Consider the following 18,427-nt stretch of genomic DNA (forward strand, 5'->3'; position numbering starts at 1 on the left):
TCTATTATACTTTTGTAAAAATTATAAAAATTTGATATTTGAAAAGAATATTTCAAGACAAATCTAACTAGATCTCTCATGACTATATTTTTCCTAATGGATAAATCACAAATGATGGTCAAAGAACATTAAGTGAATAGTGTCAAAGTCCAAATGGTGCAATAAAATAAAAACGGAGGAAGTAATAATAATAATAATAATAATAATAATAATAATAATAATAATAATAATAATAATAATAATAATAATAATAATAATAACGACAACAACATTAATAATAATAATAATAACATTAATAATAGTATTAACGACAACGACAACAACGACAACAACAACAACGACAACGACAACGACAACAACAACATTAACAACAACAACGACAACAACAACAACAACAACATTAACAACAACAACAACAACAACGACAACAACAACAACGACAACGACAATGACAACGACAACAACATTAATAATAATAATAACATTAATAATAGTAATAATAATAGTAGTAGGAGTAATAATAATAATAATAATAATAATAATAATAATAACAATGACAACAACATTAATAATAATAATAACATTAATAATAATAATAATAATAATAATAATAATAATAATAATAATAATAACAACAACATTAATAATAATAATAATAACATTAATAATAGTAATAATAATAGTAGTAATAATAATAGTAGTAGTAATAATAATTATAATGATAATAACAATAGTAGTAGTAATAATCTTCTGGGCTTTCTAACTTTGTTCCTGGACAGGTAGTGACTGATGCGGCCAATCGGAATCGAATCAAGTACGAATCTAGTTGTCGAGCAATTGGATATGGTTTCCTTCCGTTCTCTTTCTCTTCTCTTGGGGAGTTAGAAAAAAATGTTGTTGCATTGCTGAAGCGGATCCAGAAGTTCTCGAATACTCAAGACATTGGGATGCGTGCTGCAGCTCATATCTTTACTAGGGTAGATTTTGCTATAGATAGAGGAGTGGGAGCCCAGATTGTATCTCGGCTTCCGACTATCTCGGCTTCAAACTAATTTATTGTAGGTTTTATGACTTTTGTTTTTGAGAAATAATAATAATAATAATAATAATAATAATAATAATAATAATAATAATAATAATAATAATAATAATAATAATAATAATAATGTTGAAATATGCTCGGCTCGGCTCTGCTCTGCTATCTTGAAATCTGCTCTGCTCTGCTGAAATTTAATCTGCTTTGCTCTGCTGACCCCTGCTCTGCTCTGCCCAGAAGCTCAAAAGGACAGGACCTAAGACTTGTAAATCATAAGTTTAAATGGAATGCGTTATATAACATTTTTTTAAAAAAAAATTGAATTCATGTAATGTGTACTTTTTTTTTATGAGAAGTAATGTCTATCTTAAAACTCTTTTTAATATATACTCCCTCCGTCCCCGATTAACTGTCACTTTTGCCATTTTTTGTGACTCAAAATGTTAGTCACATTTGCTTTTTTCAAATACCATTAATATTATTTTTTTTACCAAAATTCTCTAACATTTGCATAAATATTTGTGCAAATTTAACTTTCCCATGTAAATTTTACTTTCCCATGTACTTTAATTACTTTCTCTCTCTATTTTATTTGCATAACCAATGTAAATATACTTTTTCAATGTACTTTCTTTATTTCTCCTTAATTCCCGTGATTTTTTAGCAAAAGTGACTATCAATCGGGGACGGAGGGAGTATTTTTTTGTAAATTATTGTAACTATTCATCGTCATATTATTTTTGAAGAAAAAAAATAAAAAAACTTGGCGAATTTTTTTTGTTGTTAATACAACACGTGTACTTATTAAAATTTCAGAATAACAAAACTTATTTTATCTATTAATAATTTACGTAAGATAATCTCAAACAATTTTTTTTTATTATCAAAAGTGTTTTATTTTTATTAATTATTAAAGAGATAATACCAATTTAAACCAATATCTAATCTTCATATTTAAATTCAAAAATAATATAACAAACTTTTTTAGAAGATAACCAAGAAAAAAATGAAAACTGTAAAAAAAAATAATACGGAGTAACAAACTTTGGGTGGGAAATTTATTAATGAGAATGCAACACATGTATTAGAGGATAATCACGGTGATTACTTTAGTATAGTAGTATTGATCTCTATAGGTTAGATCCCGTACCATGCACGGTAATTTTCAGTAGTTGTAGGGAATATTTCAAGCGTTAATCCCTAGCTTGAACCCCAATGTGATCATACAGTAAAGTACGGTGGCGTCCAAAGGGAAAGAAGATAGAGCAAAAGAGTCGCCAACAAGTTTTTTTTAAGAACTTGTAAACCGTTCACGAGGTGAAAGTTACACCCCTTAACGATCCAAGAGATTGTTAACTCCATCAGGTCTTGAACCAAATAGGGTTCGGGGATGAAGGTACAAATCCAACCTAAAAGAGATTGAACCTGCCCTAATAATAGGCCTCTACTTTTTTCAGATCGTATTCATGTGCGCTTTCTGACTAACATGCAATCAATAGGATTACCCTAAACCTGTTTATCTATGTTGGTTGAATATTAATGCACAAATAAATCTATTATTGGCGATCACTTGAACTATAATCATATAAACCCTAAACAAGATTATTAATTATCTTATATAAGCTTGATTACAAGTACCAATTCCCTTTAAACATGCATAAAAGGTGTGGTCAAGCAATAAAAATAAATATCAAGCAACATAATAATAATTAAAAAACAATAATTATAATAATAATCATGAAAATAACAATAATAATCATAATCATAATAATCATGTTAAAGCATAATAATAGCAAGACCCTAGGCTTGATACTAACAAGATTAATAACAAACCCTAGCATGTCACTAAGAATTAAAAAAAATCAAAGCTTTAACCCTAACATGATACTAACATGAATATTAGGAAAGAAAATAGGAAGCATCATACTTTTAATCATACTTAGTATTAAAGTTACCCTAGACATGGTACTAGGAAGATCAAAACGCCCTAACATAACATTAGGAATCATAATAACAATCTAAGCATGATTTCTATATCATAATATTAATAAAAAAAACCATTAAAGTACTTACTTGGATGCCTCGTACCTCTTTCTAATAACAAAATACACGCGTTAGTAACTTCAAGGAAAATAATAAACAAACAATTAAATTAAATAATTGAAAGAGAGATTTGAGACCAAACCCTCAGAAATTAAACCTTTCACGTCTAAGGCGAAGGCAACTTCGAATATGGCTAGGTGTTTCTAAATCTAATGAATGCAGAATTTTTATATTTGTGAAAAGGCTAGTTTAGAAAAGAGAGAGAGAGAGAAAATAATCAAGAAAATCTTGATGAGAGTTGGTGAATGAAAACAGAGTTTTTAGGAAGTTATTTATAAAGAAAATCAGCCAAAAAGATAAAACAGCAAAAACAGAGCTCTGACGCGAAAAACCAGGTTAGCGCCAATCGCTGACGTTAGCGCCAGGCGCCAAGCGTAGCGTTAGGCGCTACACCTGGCGTTTGGCGCTGACTAAGAAATTGACGTGTTTTCTTAAAATCAGATAGAAATTGCCGTACAGGAGGATAAAATCGTATTTTCCTCAAAAACGTTCTTTTATTCAGATTAAAACTCTAAAAACTCAACAAAAGTCAATTTATCAATGCTAATTGAATTAGGAATGAAAAGAACCTTCTAGAAGACTAAAACCATTCCTAATTGCATTAGGAAAGTGAAATCCATATTAGGCCCTCCTCTAGATCATTGGGCCGCATATAAGGCTCAAACCGGGCCTAGTTTGGTAATTTGGCCATAACTTCCTCAATATTCATCGGAATTGGGCTTATAATATATCGTTGGAAAGCTCTTTTCAAGCCCCATCCAACTACACTATTATTGGACCCATATAATGGACCAACCAAACTTGATTGGATGTTTTCTTAAAATAGGTTTTCAAAAATAGAGAGAAGAGAAAAGAAATTAAAACTATCCGCAACACTAAACTTTCCACACTTTCACTTCATTCGATTATGATTCGATGTGAAAGGTACTCATCACTGGGTTTGGTTTTGGGGAGACACAAATGGGTGTTTACAGAAGCCCCCACTTTGACCGAGTTTGGAGAAACGCAAGTTTCGAAAACAAAAGTCAAAGTAGTGATAGGGACGAAGAATGATTCAGAACGTTTTGCGATCCTAAATCACTCTTGTAACGCCGATACCTGCAAACTAGCGTTAGTTAAACAGATAAAAGAGTTAAGAAACGCATATCTTGCACCGTCGAGCACACGTCTCTGAAAGTAACCAATTTGCTGCCGCTTTGTTGTTTTGATGACTATAGACATCTAAAAATGTCTCCCCAAAACCAAACCCGATGATGAACAACCTTTCACCGCCACTATTGGTCGGGTTTAGTATTTAATCCCGAGAGTGCTTAAAAAATCGTATTTTATTAAATTCATATTTTTGAACAGTCCATGGATTAGTCTCGATGTTTGGTAAAAGCATAGTTTTAATTTCAGCCCAAACTTATTAATTAATTTTTAGCCCAAACCTTTTTTATTTTATTGTTTTATTATTTATTTTTGGCCCAAACCCTTTATTTATTTTTATTTAATTATTTTCTTATTTTAGCCCGAATAATAAAAAGGCAGAAAAGGCCCGAAATTATCAATAGACACTTAAAATGCCGAAGGAAATTAGGGTTAAAAATGTATTTAGACGGAAAAACAGGCTGGAATTTCCCGCGCCACGACAGGTACCTACCGTGTCACGGGAATCCTTCCCATCTGACGGTGGGATTTCCCGTGACACGGGAGGTCTGCCGTGACACGGGACATTCCGTGTCTTTTCCGCGTAAACCCTTAACGCGTTTTTTATCCCGTTTTCTGAAAATTTCCCGCGTCACACCAAAAATGTACCGAGTCACGGGAAAGTGTACCGTCTGACGGCACCGTGTCACGGGATACTTTTTTAGGGTTTTTATCATTTTAGGGTTCCGTGTGCTCCCTCAGCACATTTTCCCTATAAATACCCCCTCATTTCTGATGAACGGGGCACGGAGTAATTCGATTATTTTATTTTCTCTCTTCTATGCTTTAGCCTAAACACTAGCCTACCCTTTTCTACTTCAAAATTACTTCTTCAAGTACTCAAAGGAGTCCATACTTTACTCGTGGTTCTATCTTTAAGCCAAGGCGTGAAAGGTAGAATTGTTTGAGGGTTTGGCCCCAAAATCAACTTTACTTTATTTAATTTAATTTCTGTTTGATTTATATTTTTTTTGAAGTTACTAACAATTTATTCATGATGTAGCAATTTCAATGAACGCGCGGAATGTGAGTAATTAATTAAATTAATTACTCTTATTTTATTTTATATTGCTAGTATCTTGATTAGGGTTATTTTATATTTGATTTGACTAACGCTATTATTGTTGAATTGTTTCCAATATTAATGTTTATTCTATTATTATTTTTATGATCACCATATTGCATGTTTAAAGGGAATATGTAATTGAAAATCACGCCTAATAAGATAATTTAGACAACCGATTTAGGTTCCTTTTTAATCTTATTGTTTAATCAAGTGGTCACAATATTTTAGAATTATGTGGTGCATTAATATTCAACCAATTTAGCTTAATAATAGTTTGGAACGAATTGAATATTTTGTTTGTATGCCTTTGAGATCGCAGGATTCACTTTTCACTATAAGAATCGAGTAGAGGCCAATACGGGCGAATGTGACTCCATGACTCACTTCGTACCATCATCCCCGATCCTCCTTTCGTGGTTCCGAACCATATGGAGTTAGTAATCTCATGGATTATGAATGGGGTGTAACCTTCACGGGCCAATCATTGTTGCCTATCGTTGTCCCTTATCGTGGTTGCCTTTTTATGATCCGTGAACGGTTTACAAGTTCCACAAAAACTTGTTGGCGGCTCCCTACTTTATTTGTCCCTAATTGTTGTCCCTAATCGTAATGTCAATTCCCACTTCCTATGAGTGCCAAGCATATTCACAACATGCTTTTAACTTATGTGCACTTAGAGCGACGCCTACAATGGCCTCCTGCCAATAGAATGCCATCCCGCTTGAAAACCGCTACGCTTGTAACTGCCTTCACTTTCGAAGATTGCTTCGCTTGAAACGACCTTCTTCCGCTTTGTGACCATCTTCCACCCATCTTAGGGAACACGATCGAAGACAACTTCACTTGAAATCACTTTCAGTTGTTTGTGACAACTCTCCACAATCTAGGAAACGCTGCCGAAGATATCCTCTCTTGAATCTATCCTCATTTGTTGCGATAATTTTCCAAAGGAAATTACCGAAGATCTCCGCTTGTCGATCTTTAAAAGCTTGTACGTCGGCGCTTTTGCTGCTTTGAACCTGTATGTCGGTGTCTTTTGTTGAATGAATGAACCAATATGTCGGTGCCTTTTGCGAATGAACCAGTATGTCGGTGCCTTTTGCGATGAGCCAATGCTTCGGCGCTTTAAGCTATGTGAGACGATTTTTCATCAGGTCGATCACTTTGTGTAATCAAGCCGATTACTAAAAATCGTGTCAAATTTCTTAGAGGGGCTAACTGGCATACCAAGGAACCCAAAATATATTGCAAAAGGTTAGAACAACCATACTGAGTGGCTGAATGTTCTGGCGCCGCTGAAATGACATCAGCGCCACATATCTGGCTGTAGCGCCTGGAGCTAGCGTTAGGCGCTAAAGTCAACGACTGACGCCAAGGTCTGACGCTTGGCGCTAGAGTCGGGTTTTCCTTAAATACCCTTCTCTTCTTCATTTCCGCTGCTGCTCGTCGTGTTTTTTGCTCGAAAATTCCCAGAACTTCATTTGATTCGTTCTTGCTCGTTTCTCAACCCAATTCGCTCAAATTTGTTGCAAATAAAAGCTTATTCCATCCATTTTCCCGATCTATGTAAGTTTTCTTCAAACTCACACCGGTTTTAATGAATTTTGCATGTGTTTATTATCAAATTTCATGAAAATTCGAAACTTAGAATGCTTAATTCTCTTTGTTTGTCAAATTTTATGGCATGAAATTGCTTGATTATGTTTATATATTGCCCTGGGAGTAACTTGAGACTTGTTTGACTCAATTTGGTGAAGAAATGAACAAATTGCCATTGTTGAACCTCTTAAGGTCGGGAATACAATGTGGCTTGTTCTTGATGTTCTGCTAGAAATTCTTGTCCAATTTGTCACAATAATCACTATATTATTGCAAGAAATTGTTTGATTGCTTGAAAAATGTCGTTATGCTCAATTTGAATTTGTGCTCTGTTTTAGTACTACGTACTCTGTTTTTTTGCGAACATAGCATCATGCGGCTAGGCGAACCTTAGATACTATAGAACCTTAATTTATGATAATTCTGCACAATGTAGCATGGCTAGACAACGAGGTTCAGGTTCACGGTCATGAGACGTTCGACGGGAGCATGAGCCCGTAGAGGACGATGCCGAGCCGTCCACTTCACTTGGTCGACTCCCCGAGTGGGATGAGCGGACCTTGTACTTTTCTCCCGTCCATCACATTTCTGAGAGGGTGAGACGGGGTATCACTGTTGGGAGGACGCGCTGTCATGGTTCCGGCTGTGACGGCTTGGGCGATCTTTACAAGATGTACATCGCCAGAGATGATCAGACGAGACTTCTATGGGAGTCTTGCGGTCTTACTGCGCTGTTTGAGACCTCCGAGGCAATGGTTGCCTCTAGAGAGGGTCACCATGTAGTTTGTGCTCTGGTGGAGTTCTTTTGGGACACCACCAACACTTTCCACTTTCCCTGGGGTGAGATGATGGCCACTCCTACCGACTTTAGTCTCATCACAGGACTGGAGTTTAGCTCCGTGCCACTTCCGTTCGACAGCGGGTCGACGTCTTTTCCCTTGAGGTCGAGGAGCTGTTGGGTCCGATTGTTATTCGGGCTCGAGCTGAGGTAGAGTCGACTCAGTTCAGTGCTAGGGGAATTCACCGCTCGACTCTAGTAGCGGCTTTCGACGATGGTGCAACTACCCGAGAGCAGCTGGTGCGCATCTTTGCACTTATCTTGCTGTCAGGGACGTTCTCCCCTGACAAGGGTAGTAGGGCGCTGCTTTACTACCTTCCTGCCGTCCGCGATCTACACCGGATCGGGACTTATGACTGGGCCAGCTTGGCCTATGCTGATTTCATTCGAGCGCTGCGGGACTCGTGTCGACATCAGTTCTTTGGGTCGAATGTTGCTTTGTCCGGCTTCTGGAGGGTCGTAGAGGTAAACTTTATTTCCAGCTTAGCTCTACATTTTAGTTAGCATTTACTGATAACTTTAGTTTCTTGTAGATCTGGTTCTACGAGTACTTCCCCTCAGCTGCGCCGGCGAGACCGTCGTCGCGCAGGCTTCCAGTTAACGCTTCCTGGGGCAGCCGCCGTGTGGGGATGTCCACTGCATATGTCCAAGATTGGATCATCTCGGTATGATTCTAGTCTTATTTGACATTTTGAGATGCTTTAGATAGATTCTTGCCTGATTGACGTTCTTTGCAAGAGCCTGAGGTGATGTACCGACCGTGGGTCGACCTGGCAGTCCCTGGGTTAGCCGCGCAGTATTTTGCTGAGCGTCGCTATTTGTTAGGGACCTATGGAGTGACTTCATATCTTGGAGAGAGGGTTGCTATTCAGCATTCCTCCGATACCTTTGTCGTTCCCGCTCCTCCACCACGTCACATGTTTAACGCCACGAGGTTGGTGAGCATGTCAGAGGGAGCTGGTACCCCTTGAAGATCTTACACGATCCCTGGGCGATGCTATGGGGAGGAGCTACTGCCGTTGTTAGCTCCAGTCCCGTACCTGCTGAGGATGTGGCGGTACGATTTTTTCAGATTTTACCTTAAGTTAAGTAGCCCCCAAGTAATGCTTTACTGATTTTGTTTTTCCTTGTCAGGACGATGCTGCTGAGTTCGTGCCACCCCGTATGTCTATCCATTATCAGGGGACATATGGGCCAATTGAGGAGATGATTCCTCCGGCTCCTGAGGACGAGCGCTTCGTAGAGCGGTCGATTCCTCACCACCAGACTCGGGTAAGCTTGTTTGCTTGCAACTTTTGTCCATATATATTATGCGTGTTTACTGACTTATTTCTTTGACAGTTCTCACGCGAGGTGGTTTCGGCGATGGCACGATGCATAGCGTCCTTCCGGAGCCAACTTGTCTGGATGAAGAACGTGGCTACCTGCTGTCGAGACGACGCCGTTCAGGAGGTAGTCTTCCCTTCTTATGTTTTTGTATTACCGCTTCTATTTTGCCTGTTTCTGATTTTAATTTCTTTTGCAGGGTCAGCCCATTCCTTCTCGTACCCGCACGAGACCTGAGGTGCGGAGGGATCCGGTGAGGTCTAGCTCGAGACGTCGCCGCACTACTTCGGGAGGTAGGGGCGGTTGTTCTGAGGCTGCCCGTACCGAGGCGGTAGAAGGCTCAGGTTCTTCCTCTGAGGGTGCACATGTTGCGCCGGTAGGCAAGGGAGAGGCTACCTCGACTCTTAGAGGTGGTGGGATGTACGAGGTTGGCTCGTCATCGCAGCAGCCTCCGCAGCCTCAGCCTCAGGTTACTCATCACGGGTCCTGTGTTGAGCTTTCCTCCTCCCGTGGAGATTGGAGCTGATGCTGGAGCTGGAGCCAGAGCTGGTGGAGAGGTTACTCATCGTACAGCGGAGTTTTATGCGATGATGGGTTTACGTCCCCTGGCACCGTAGCTTATACCTGTGCTTTTTTATTATTTATTTTGACTTTGTATAGAACTTTGCCTTAGACTCAATTTTTTAGACACTTTTTTTATATACATATTATTATGAGTTTATTCCTTATTTATCATGTTTTTTCATTTATTATTATTATTATTATTATTATGTGCATGTTTGTGTGTGCAAGAAAATGTGACAAATAATTTTTGCGCAAAAATTCCGTCATTTTTATTATTGATGGAGGGTATCCGACTTTCTCCCCCAAAAAGAAAAAAATGAAAAAAAGGAAAAGTCAAATAAAATATTGGATTTATAAAAACTTGGAAATTAGTCTAAATAAAATCCAAAATATATATATATATAATATAATAATTATATTAATAAGGAATAAATTAATATTTAGAAAAAGATAAGGAAGCCGTAAAGTCATTAGCAGACTCGAATTAAGTTAAAAACGCGGTTTTAAAAAAGCGCGTACGATGAGGCAAATTGGCGCCAGCTGGCGCCACGCGTTTTGGTGTAGCGCCAGGCGCTACACTTGGCGTCTGGCGCGAGGCTCTGGCGTTAGGCTCCAAGAGTTGGCGTCTGGCGCTAAAGAGCGCTGACCCCGAATCCTTCCCAGATTAAAACTGCTCCGATTTTGTGCATAAATAGCCCCCTGCCCAGCCGATTCTCTTCATAATTTCAGCAAATAAAATATTTCTTAGCTTTTAGAAAAATAATATCATGTCTCTAGTTACCAAAACTTTTACCAATTACACCCATGAATGGTGTCGGTCTCTTAATGCCAAAGAAAGAAAAGAATTAGATGTGTTTCACTTGGGGGGTATTTATGGTATCAAAGGGGTAGATCTTGACTCATATTTTATTCATACCGCTCTAGAATATTGGGATGTAGATTTTCATTGCTTTAGAATATGGTATGATGAAATTAGCCCTTTGCCGGAAGAATTTGGTGCTATTTTAGGTTTCCCTGCAATAGATCTTGTAGTAATCCTTAGAATAGATGCATATTATCATAAGGATTTTGAACGCTTCTTCAATTTAAAATACAGAGATCTATCAAAAATAGTGGATGGTAACATAGTTAATTTGAAAGAATTTGCTCGCCATTATTTTGATAGACCTTATTCTGAATCCTTCCATGTTTATAGAAGAAGGGCTTTCTTGTTTTGCATGCTTAATCAATTTTTTCTTACTAGTGGTAAAAATAATGAGGGTCAATCAATTATATCCACTATATTAGAACAAATTGAATCAGGGAGAAATCTAATGCCTTTAATAGTTTGAGAGACTATGCTTAGTCTTGATGAATTAAAGAGGAATCCAAAAGCACCTTTTCGGGGCTCTCCAATTTTATTACAGGTAGATAAATAATATTTTTAATTACAAAAATCAAAAATATATTTTTTATAATAATAATAATTTATTTTCATTGCAATTTTTTTATAGATGTGGCTAATGGAAAGGCTGGAGTTAATTAGCCCTTCAGACAACATTGAGAAGTACACTCCAAATTGCTTCGTGAGGAGGAAGAAACGCTTCTCTAAGCGCCATGAATGGAAGAAGGTCTTCGAATCTTGGATTTTGTCATCAAGTGGGTCATCCCTTGGTGGAAAATAGAAAAGATGGTTGGCGTCAATAAGCAACCTTTCTGCCGTCTTCCAAGCTTGTCCCGTATGACTTTTTTATTATCCCTGCAGGGTAAAAAGACAATACGGCCTACTTCTGACTATTCCTTCCGGAAATCTTCGTCCTCCCTACGAGTTCCCTATCTCCTAGGAAGTAGACAAATTTGATGCTTATTGGAGCTCTAGACCTTTATGGGAAGTAATTACCCAAAAGGTTCCTCCTTCCTTGCCCAATGATGTGAAAAGGTGGCTTCTGAAGAAACCTTCAAAGGATGTGAAGAAAAATCAGAGCAAAACTGATGTGAAGAGTCGTCTAGGTGACAAAGTGATTCCTGTTAAGGAACGCTTAGGTGAAAGAATTGAGTTCAAAACACCTACATTGCATAGGAAGAAGAGTACTGCAAAAGATAAGGGAAAAAGGAAAGCTGACACCACAGAAAAGAAAGTTTGGGTAGAAAAGAAGCATGGAGTCCTAGCTGAGGGGGAAACTATTTACTCCAAGATTGAATGTAGATCCTCTAAAGGATGCCTACTAGCTAAGGTTATGGATGAGGAGGAAGAAGCAGACAAAAATTGGAAAAAAGGGCTAAGAAAGAGAAAGAAGATTAAGAGCATTGCTTAATTTCCAATTATTAGACTTAGTTTATTTTTTTATTTAAAGTTAATTTATTTAAGCTTTATTTAAATTCCATCAATAATGTAATTTATTTTATTAATAAAATTCCAGCTTTCAATTAAATTATTTACTTTAAATTTATTTTATTAAAGCAATGAAAACCGAAAAATTAATTTTCCATAAATTTTTTCGAGTACGGAAGTCGAAAATTTTCCGAAAACACCGAAATATTCCCAGACTGTTAACTGTAAATTGGCGCCATGAATTCGAGACTGGCGCCGGCCGCGGCAGTCTGGCGTCAGGCGACAGTTGCCATCGTCTAGCGCTAACGACCATCGGCTGACGCTAGAATTTTTTCTGTGACCCTGATGTTCCGTCGATCTTCTGTCGAATTTTTAATTAATTCTGGGATGCGAGATTTTTTTTTTAAAAAAAATAAAGTGGCCGCACCCGTAAGGGGTTGCCTACCTATCCTTTCTTAAGGAATCAGGCCAAACGTAGCTCTCTTGAGTGTCTTACTCAAGTAATTATGGGTAGTATTTCTTAAGTTGGTCAAGATTTGTCATGTTCGAGAACTCATTGCCATCCATATCAGTTAATTTTGCTGCACCTCCTGACATGATTGTTTTGACAATGTAGGGTCCAGACCAATTAGGTCTAAATTTTCCCCTTGGATCTAAAACATTTTTCCTTAATGCTTTTAACACCAAATCTCCTACTTTGATGTTTCTTGTCTTAACCTTCTTATTAAAATGCCTAGCCATACGAGTTTGATAACACTGAGTGTGATGTAGAGCTTCTAGTCGTTTTTCATCGAGTAGAATTAACTCTTCATATCTTGCTCTAGTCCATTCAAATTCATCGAGTTTGCTCTCTAACGCGATGCGTAGAGATGGAATTTCTAGTTCGACAGGTTGTACGACATCCATTCCATAAACCAAGGAAAATGGCGTATTCCTTGTTGATGTGCGAATTGACGTGCGGTAACCCCACAATGTGAAGTGAAGTTTGTTAGGCCAATCCTTATAATTTTCCGTCATTTTCTCGATGATAGTCTTTAGATTCTTATTAGCTGCCTCGACTTCTCCATTTTCTTGAGGTCTATAAGGGGAAGAATGATGATGTTGAATGCCATATTTTTGTAGCAATTCTTCACATTCGGCTTGAAAGTGAGTTCCATTATCACTTATCATTTCATGTGGGACTCCATATCGACAAATAATATTTCTCTCGATAAAGAGTGCTACATGTTTTGCAGTGAGTTTAGCGTATGATTGCGCTTCGACCCACTTTGTGAAGTAATCAATTGCCACTAGAATATATTCGTGGCCTCTTGTTCCTGGGGGAGTGATTTTGCCGATGATGTCAATTCCCCATGTAGGGAAAGGCCATGGCGACATGTAGGTGTAGAGCAAGGATGGAGGAACATGTTGTAAATTGGCATAGATTTGGCACTTAGGGCATCTTTTTACGTATTGATGGCAATCCCTATTCATTGTAGTCCAATAATATCCTGCTCGCATTATCTTCTGGACTAACATTTTGCCATTTATGTGAGTGCCACATATTCCTTCGTGGACTATCCTCATTGCTCTTTGTGCATCCTTTTTTCCTACACATAAGAGAGCTCGACCCTTAGGTACCCTTTTATGTAGCTCGTTGTCTATGAGTACATATTGGGAAGCCAAGAGTCTTAATGCTAGTTTTGCTCTTTTGTCAGCATGGGGAGGGTATTCTCCTTTGGTGATATAATTGAGTATATCCGTGTACCACGGTTCTTCTTCTTCTTCTTCTTCTTCTTCTTCTTCTTCTTTCTTCTTCTTCTTCTTCTTCTTTCTTCTTCTTCTTCTTCTTCTTCTTCTTCTTCTTCTTCTTCTTCTTCTTCTTCTTCTTCTTCTTCTTCTTCTTCTTCTTCTTCTTCTTCTTCTTCTTCTTCTTCTTCTTCTTCTTCTTCTTCTTCTTTCTTCTTCTTCTTCTTCTTCTTCTTCTTTTTTTTTTTTTTTTTTTTTTTTTTTTTTTTTTTTTTTTTTTTCTTCTTCTTCTTCTTCTTCTTCTTCTTCTTCTTCTTTGTCTTGGACTACTTCGTCATCTTCTATAGCCTGGATGTATGCTGGTTTGTGCCTTTTTTCTATAGTTAGAGGCATTTTCTCGATTTCCGTGGGAATCCTAACCATCGAGGCTAGTCTTTCCAAGGCATCAGCAAATTGATTTTCTTCCCTAGGTAGATATGTGTATTCTACCTTCTCTAACTGATTAGTAAGAGTTTCCAGATAGGTTTGATAAGGGGCTAGACTTTCACTCCTTACTTTCCACCTTTTGGATATTTGATTGATGATTAATGAAGAGTCTCTGAATACCCGTAACTTTTTTACTCCCAATGCCAAAGCTGTTTCAAGGCCTACCACGCATGCTTCGTATTCAGCAGCGTTGTTGGTAACGTCGAAGTCAAGCTTTATGGAGATTGGGACATGCTCTTCTTTAGGTGATACTAGTAATACTCCACCGCCACATCCCTTTTGGTTTGAGGCTCCGTCGAAGTATAAGGTCCAAGTATCATCTTCAGTGACCATTAAGTCTTCATCTGGAAATTCATTGTCTTGTATCGGCGTCGAGTCTTCTATTGGAAAGTCCGCTAGAAAGTCTGACACCACAGATCCTTTGATAGCTTTTTGCGGCATAAACCTTACATCAAACTGGGCTAAATTGACTATCCATCTCGATATGCGTCATTGAGTGTAGATTTCTCGAATAGATACTTGAGTGGATCTAATCGGGAGACTACAAAGACAGTATGCACTAGCATGTAATGTCTTAACTTGGTTGTGGCCCACACCAAGGCGAGGCACAACTTCTCAAGTGGTGTATAACGTGCTTCATATTCGAGCATTTTCTTGCGTAGATAGTAGATTAAATTTTCTTTGCCTTTTACTTCTTGTGCTAGCATAGCTCCCATTGTCTCTTTGGTAACTGTTAAGGACAACCTAAGAGGTATTCCGGGAAGTGCTGGTGCTAATACGGGAGGATTTGCGAGATAGGATTTGATCTTTTCAAAGGCTTTTTGACACTCGTCATCCCATATTACTGGTACATTCTTCTTAAGCTTTTTAAAGATTGGTTCACATATCGTCGTCAATTTTGATATGAACCTACTTATGTATTGCAACCAGCCAATAAATCCTCGAATCTGTTTCTCGGTTTTTGGGCGGTGGCATTGACATGATTGCTTTAATCTTTGTTGGGTCTATCTCTATTCCTCTAGAGCTTATGACATAACCCAAAAGCTTTCCTGAGGTGACTCCAAAAGCACACTTAGATGGGTTCAACCTCATATTATATTTTCTTAGCCTTTCGAAAAATTTCCTTAAGGCGACTTGATGGCCTGGGCAGTCTTTTGGTTTTACAATTATGTCGTCGACATATACTTCGACTTCTTTATGCATCATGTCATGGAGTAAGGTAGTCGATGCACGTTGGTAAGTGGCACCCGCGTTTTTCAACCCGAACGGAATTACCGGTAGTAAGTGCCCCATGGTGTTTTGATGGTTGTTTTCTCCATATCTTCTTCTTCCATGAGAATCTGGTTATAACCTGCGTACCCATCCATGAACGAGAGAAGTGCGTGATTTTCCGTGTTATCTACCTGAATATCGATGTGTGGTAAAGGGAAGTCGTCCTTTGGACTTGCCTTATTTAGGTCTCGATAGTCGACACACATTCTTACCCTTCCATCTTTTTTCGGAACTGGAACGACGTTGGCGACCCATTCAGGGTATTTAGATACCTTGATGAAACCTGCAGTTATTTGTTTTTGGACCTCTTCTTTTATTTTAAGAGCTACGTTGGGTTTCATTCGACGTAACTTTTGTTTTACAGGTTTCATTCCTGGAATTAGTGGTATAGTGTGTTGAGCTATTTCTCTATTAATGCCTGGCATATCTTCGTATGACCAAGCAAATACATCGATAAATTCTTTAAGTAAGTTAATTAAATCGGTTCTTTCTTGTTCATTAAGTGTTAGTCCGATTTTAACTTCTCTTTTATTGGTTGAATCATTTGAGATATCAACCGTCTCAGTTTCTTCAATTACCGGTGTTTTCTTTTCGAGTGTTTCCATTGCTTTAATAAGTTCTTTGTCTTTTTCATTGTTAGTTAAGCAATGCTCGTCATCTTGGGTTAGAGAAGAACACAAGAAGTAAGGAGAAGAAGATATATTATTGTACTCTGAGATCATTACATTAAAGAGTGATACGTCCTCAGGGACTTGATCACTAACTATTCTAGGAGAAGAGATAGAAGGGGAAGGTGCTACTACTAAAGACCTAGATGACTCTATAGGGAGAGACTCTGACTCAGACGACTCTTCGAACATCGGTCCTTGCCCTGTCGTGATAGATATCTTTCTTCCACTTGGAGTAGTCACCTTGACGGTCTTGCGCCACCCTTGTAGTGATCCTTCCGCTGGAGTGATTAGCTTCGAGGGATCGAAGCTTTCGCTTTGTAGGACTGTTTGAATGAGCGAGGAGTTATCCTCTTTGTAAGTTGTCTCATTCTTTTCTCGCCCAAATAATAATCCCATGACGTTAAAGTCAAAGCATGGGGGTTCTTTCTCCTTATGGACAGGAGTTGGGATTTCATCTGTGAAATAAAAATCCAAGAAAATTTCAAATCCCGATTGCCTTATGCCGTTTACGACAAATGGCTTGGGAAATTCATGGCATGGATAGTCCTCTCCTTCTTTTATAAATTGACCGTTAAGTGTGAGAGGGTACTGATCCATTGGGATTGCTTTCTTTTGAATGCGAGCGTCCCTATGTGCCTTCGATTTCTCCTGGGCTCGCTTAAGATCTTTCCGAGTCGGTTCGAAACCAAGTCCGAAAGTATCTAATTTAGGGAGGCCAGGTGACTCTAGTGGTTTTGCTATTCCTTTCTTCTTTCCTAGGGTCATCCCAGGAAAATGTCCTTGTTTCTTCAGAATAACATTTATGATCATGTTAGAATGGGGGTCATGGCAAAGAGGGGTCCTTTCATCCTCTTGGATTAAGGAGACCTCTTCGTTAAAGCCCCATAAATCTTCATCATCCTCATCGTGCTCCACATTGATTATTGGATTTTCTATAGGCTTGATTCTCATAGGTGAAGCATCGATGGTGATAGGAATTCCCCCAACTATGGCTTTTACTTGTTGGTGGAGAGATGAGAGGACGACCTTTAGGTCATGAAGCCAAGGGCGTCCCAACAGCAAATTGAATGAAGCTTTAATGTCTACTACTTGGAAAGTAGTAGCATGTCCTATTGCTCCCGCCGTTACATTCATGGTAATTTTACCAAGAGCTTGACGAAGAGTGTTGTCATAGGCTCTTATTCCTTGTGTTGACGGAGTTAAATCTTCATCCCTTATTCCTAGAATCCTCGCAGTTCTAAGTGGACAGACGTTGATGGCTGACCCATTGTCTACAAGAGTCATAGGGACGTTCATTCTCTTGCAAACTACTGTGAGGTTTAATGCCTTATAGTGTTTGTCACCTTCTGGGGGTAAATCCTTGTCAGAAAAGGTGATCAAATTGATGGGACTGGGTAGATCACTCGTGAGGAAGTTAGCCAACCCCTCAGGAGTGGTGTCAGAATCTATCCCTATTTTGTCCAAGGCATTCATTACAGCTAACCTATGTTCTCGGGATGTCGCTAGAAGTTTCCATACGTTCATTTCAAATTTTGTCTTTTTGAACTGTTTGACGATATCATTATCTTCAATATAGGTATGGGAACTTGTTGTGTGGTTGGCATGGGTTGTGTTGAAACGGGAGGTTACATTCTCCCGGATCTTGTGAGGACGTCTATCGATGAATCTTCTTCAGCCCAAAAGTCCTCCATGGCGTATGACACCGAAGGTGGAGGTCCTACCATGTCTTTTAAGTAGACGTCTTCTTCGTCACTGTCCCAAACTCCATTAATGCTTGCATCTTCTTCTTGTGGAACTTGGACTAGTTTCTTTTCATTAATCATTTTCTGAATTAAATCCTTAAATTTAAAACAGTTTTCGATAGTGTGACCCCCTGATTGATGATACTGACAGTAATATCTATCTGTCCTTTTCAATGGTTCGAATGGTCTCGGTTCGAGAGGCTTGATCTCGCCACTCTTGGAGAGCATTTCGAACATTTGTATATATGGGATCACAATTGGAGTGTAGAGTCTATTACTGTTCTTGGGTTTTTTGGTGACTTGTAAAGGAAAACGCTTTGCCTCATAACTCGTTCCCATGGGTGCGAATTCTCTCTTAGGTACATCTTTCGGGAGTGGAACATCGTCATATTTCTTCTGAAGTTCCTTTATATCCTTGAGAGTTTCACGTAGCAAATGCGAACCCTCCATCATAGATAGTGTGAGCGATTGTATGTCCTCTTTACTTGCTGAATCTT

The sequence above is a fragment of the Chenopodium quinoa genome, unplaced genomic scaffold (assembly GCF_001683475.1).
Source record: "Chenopodium quinoa cultivar QQ74 unplaced genomic scaffold, ASM168347v1, whole genome shotgun sequence".
Lineage (NCBI taxonomy): Eukaryota > Viridiplantae > Streptophyta > Magnoliopsida > Caryophyllales > Amaranthaceae > Chenopodium > Chenopodium quinoa.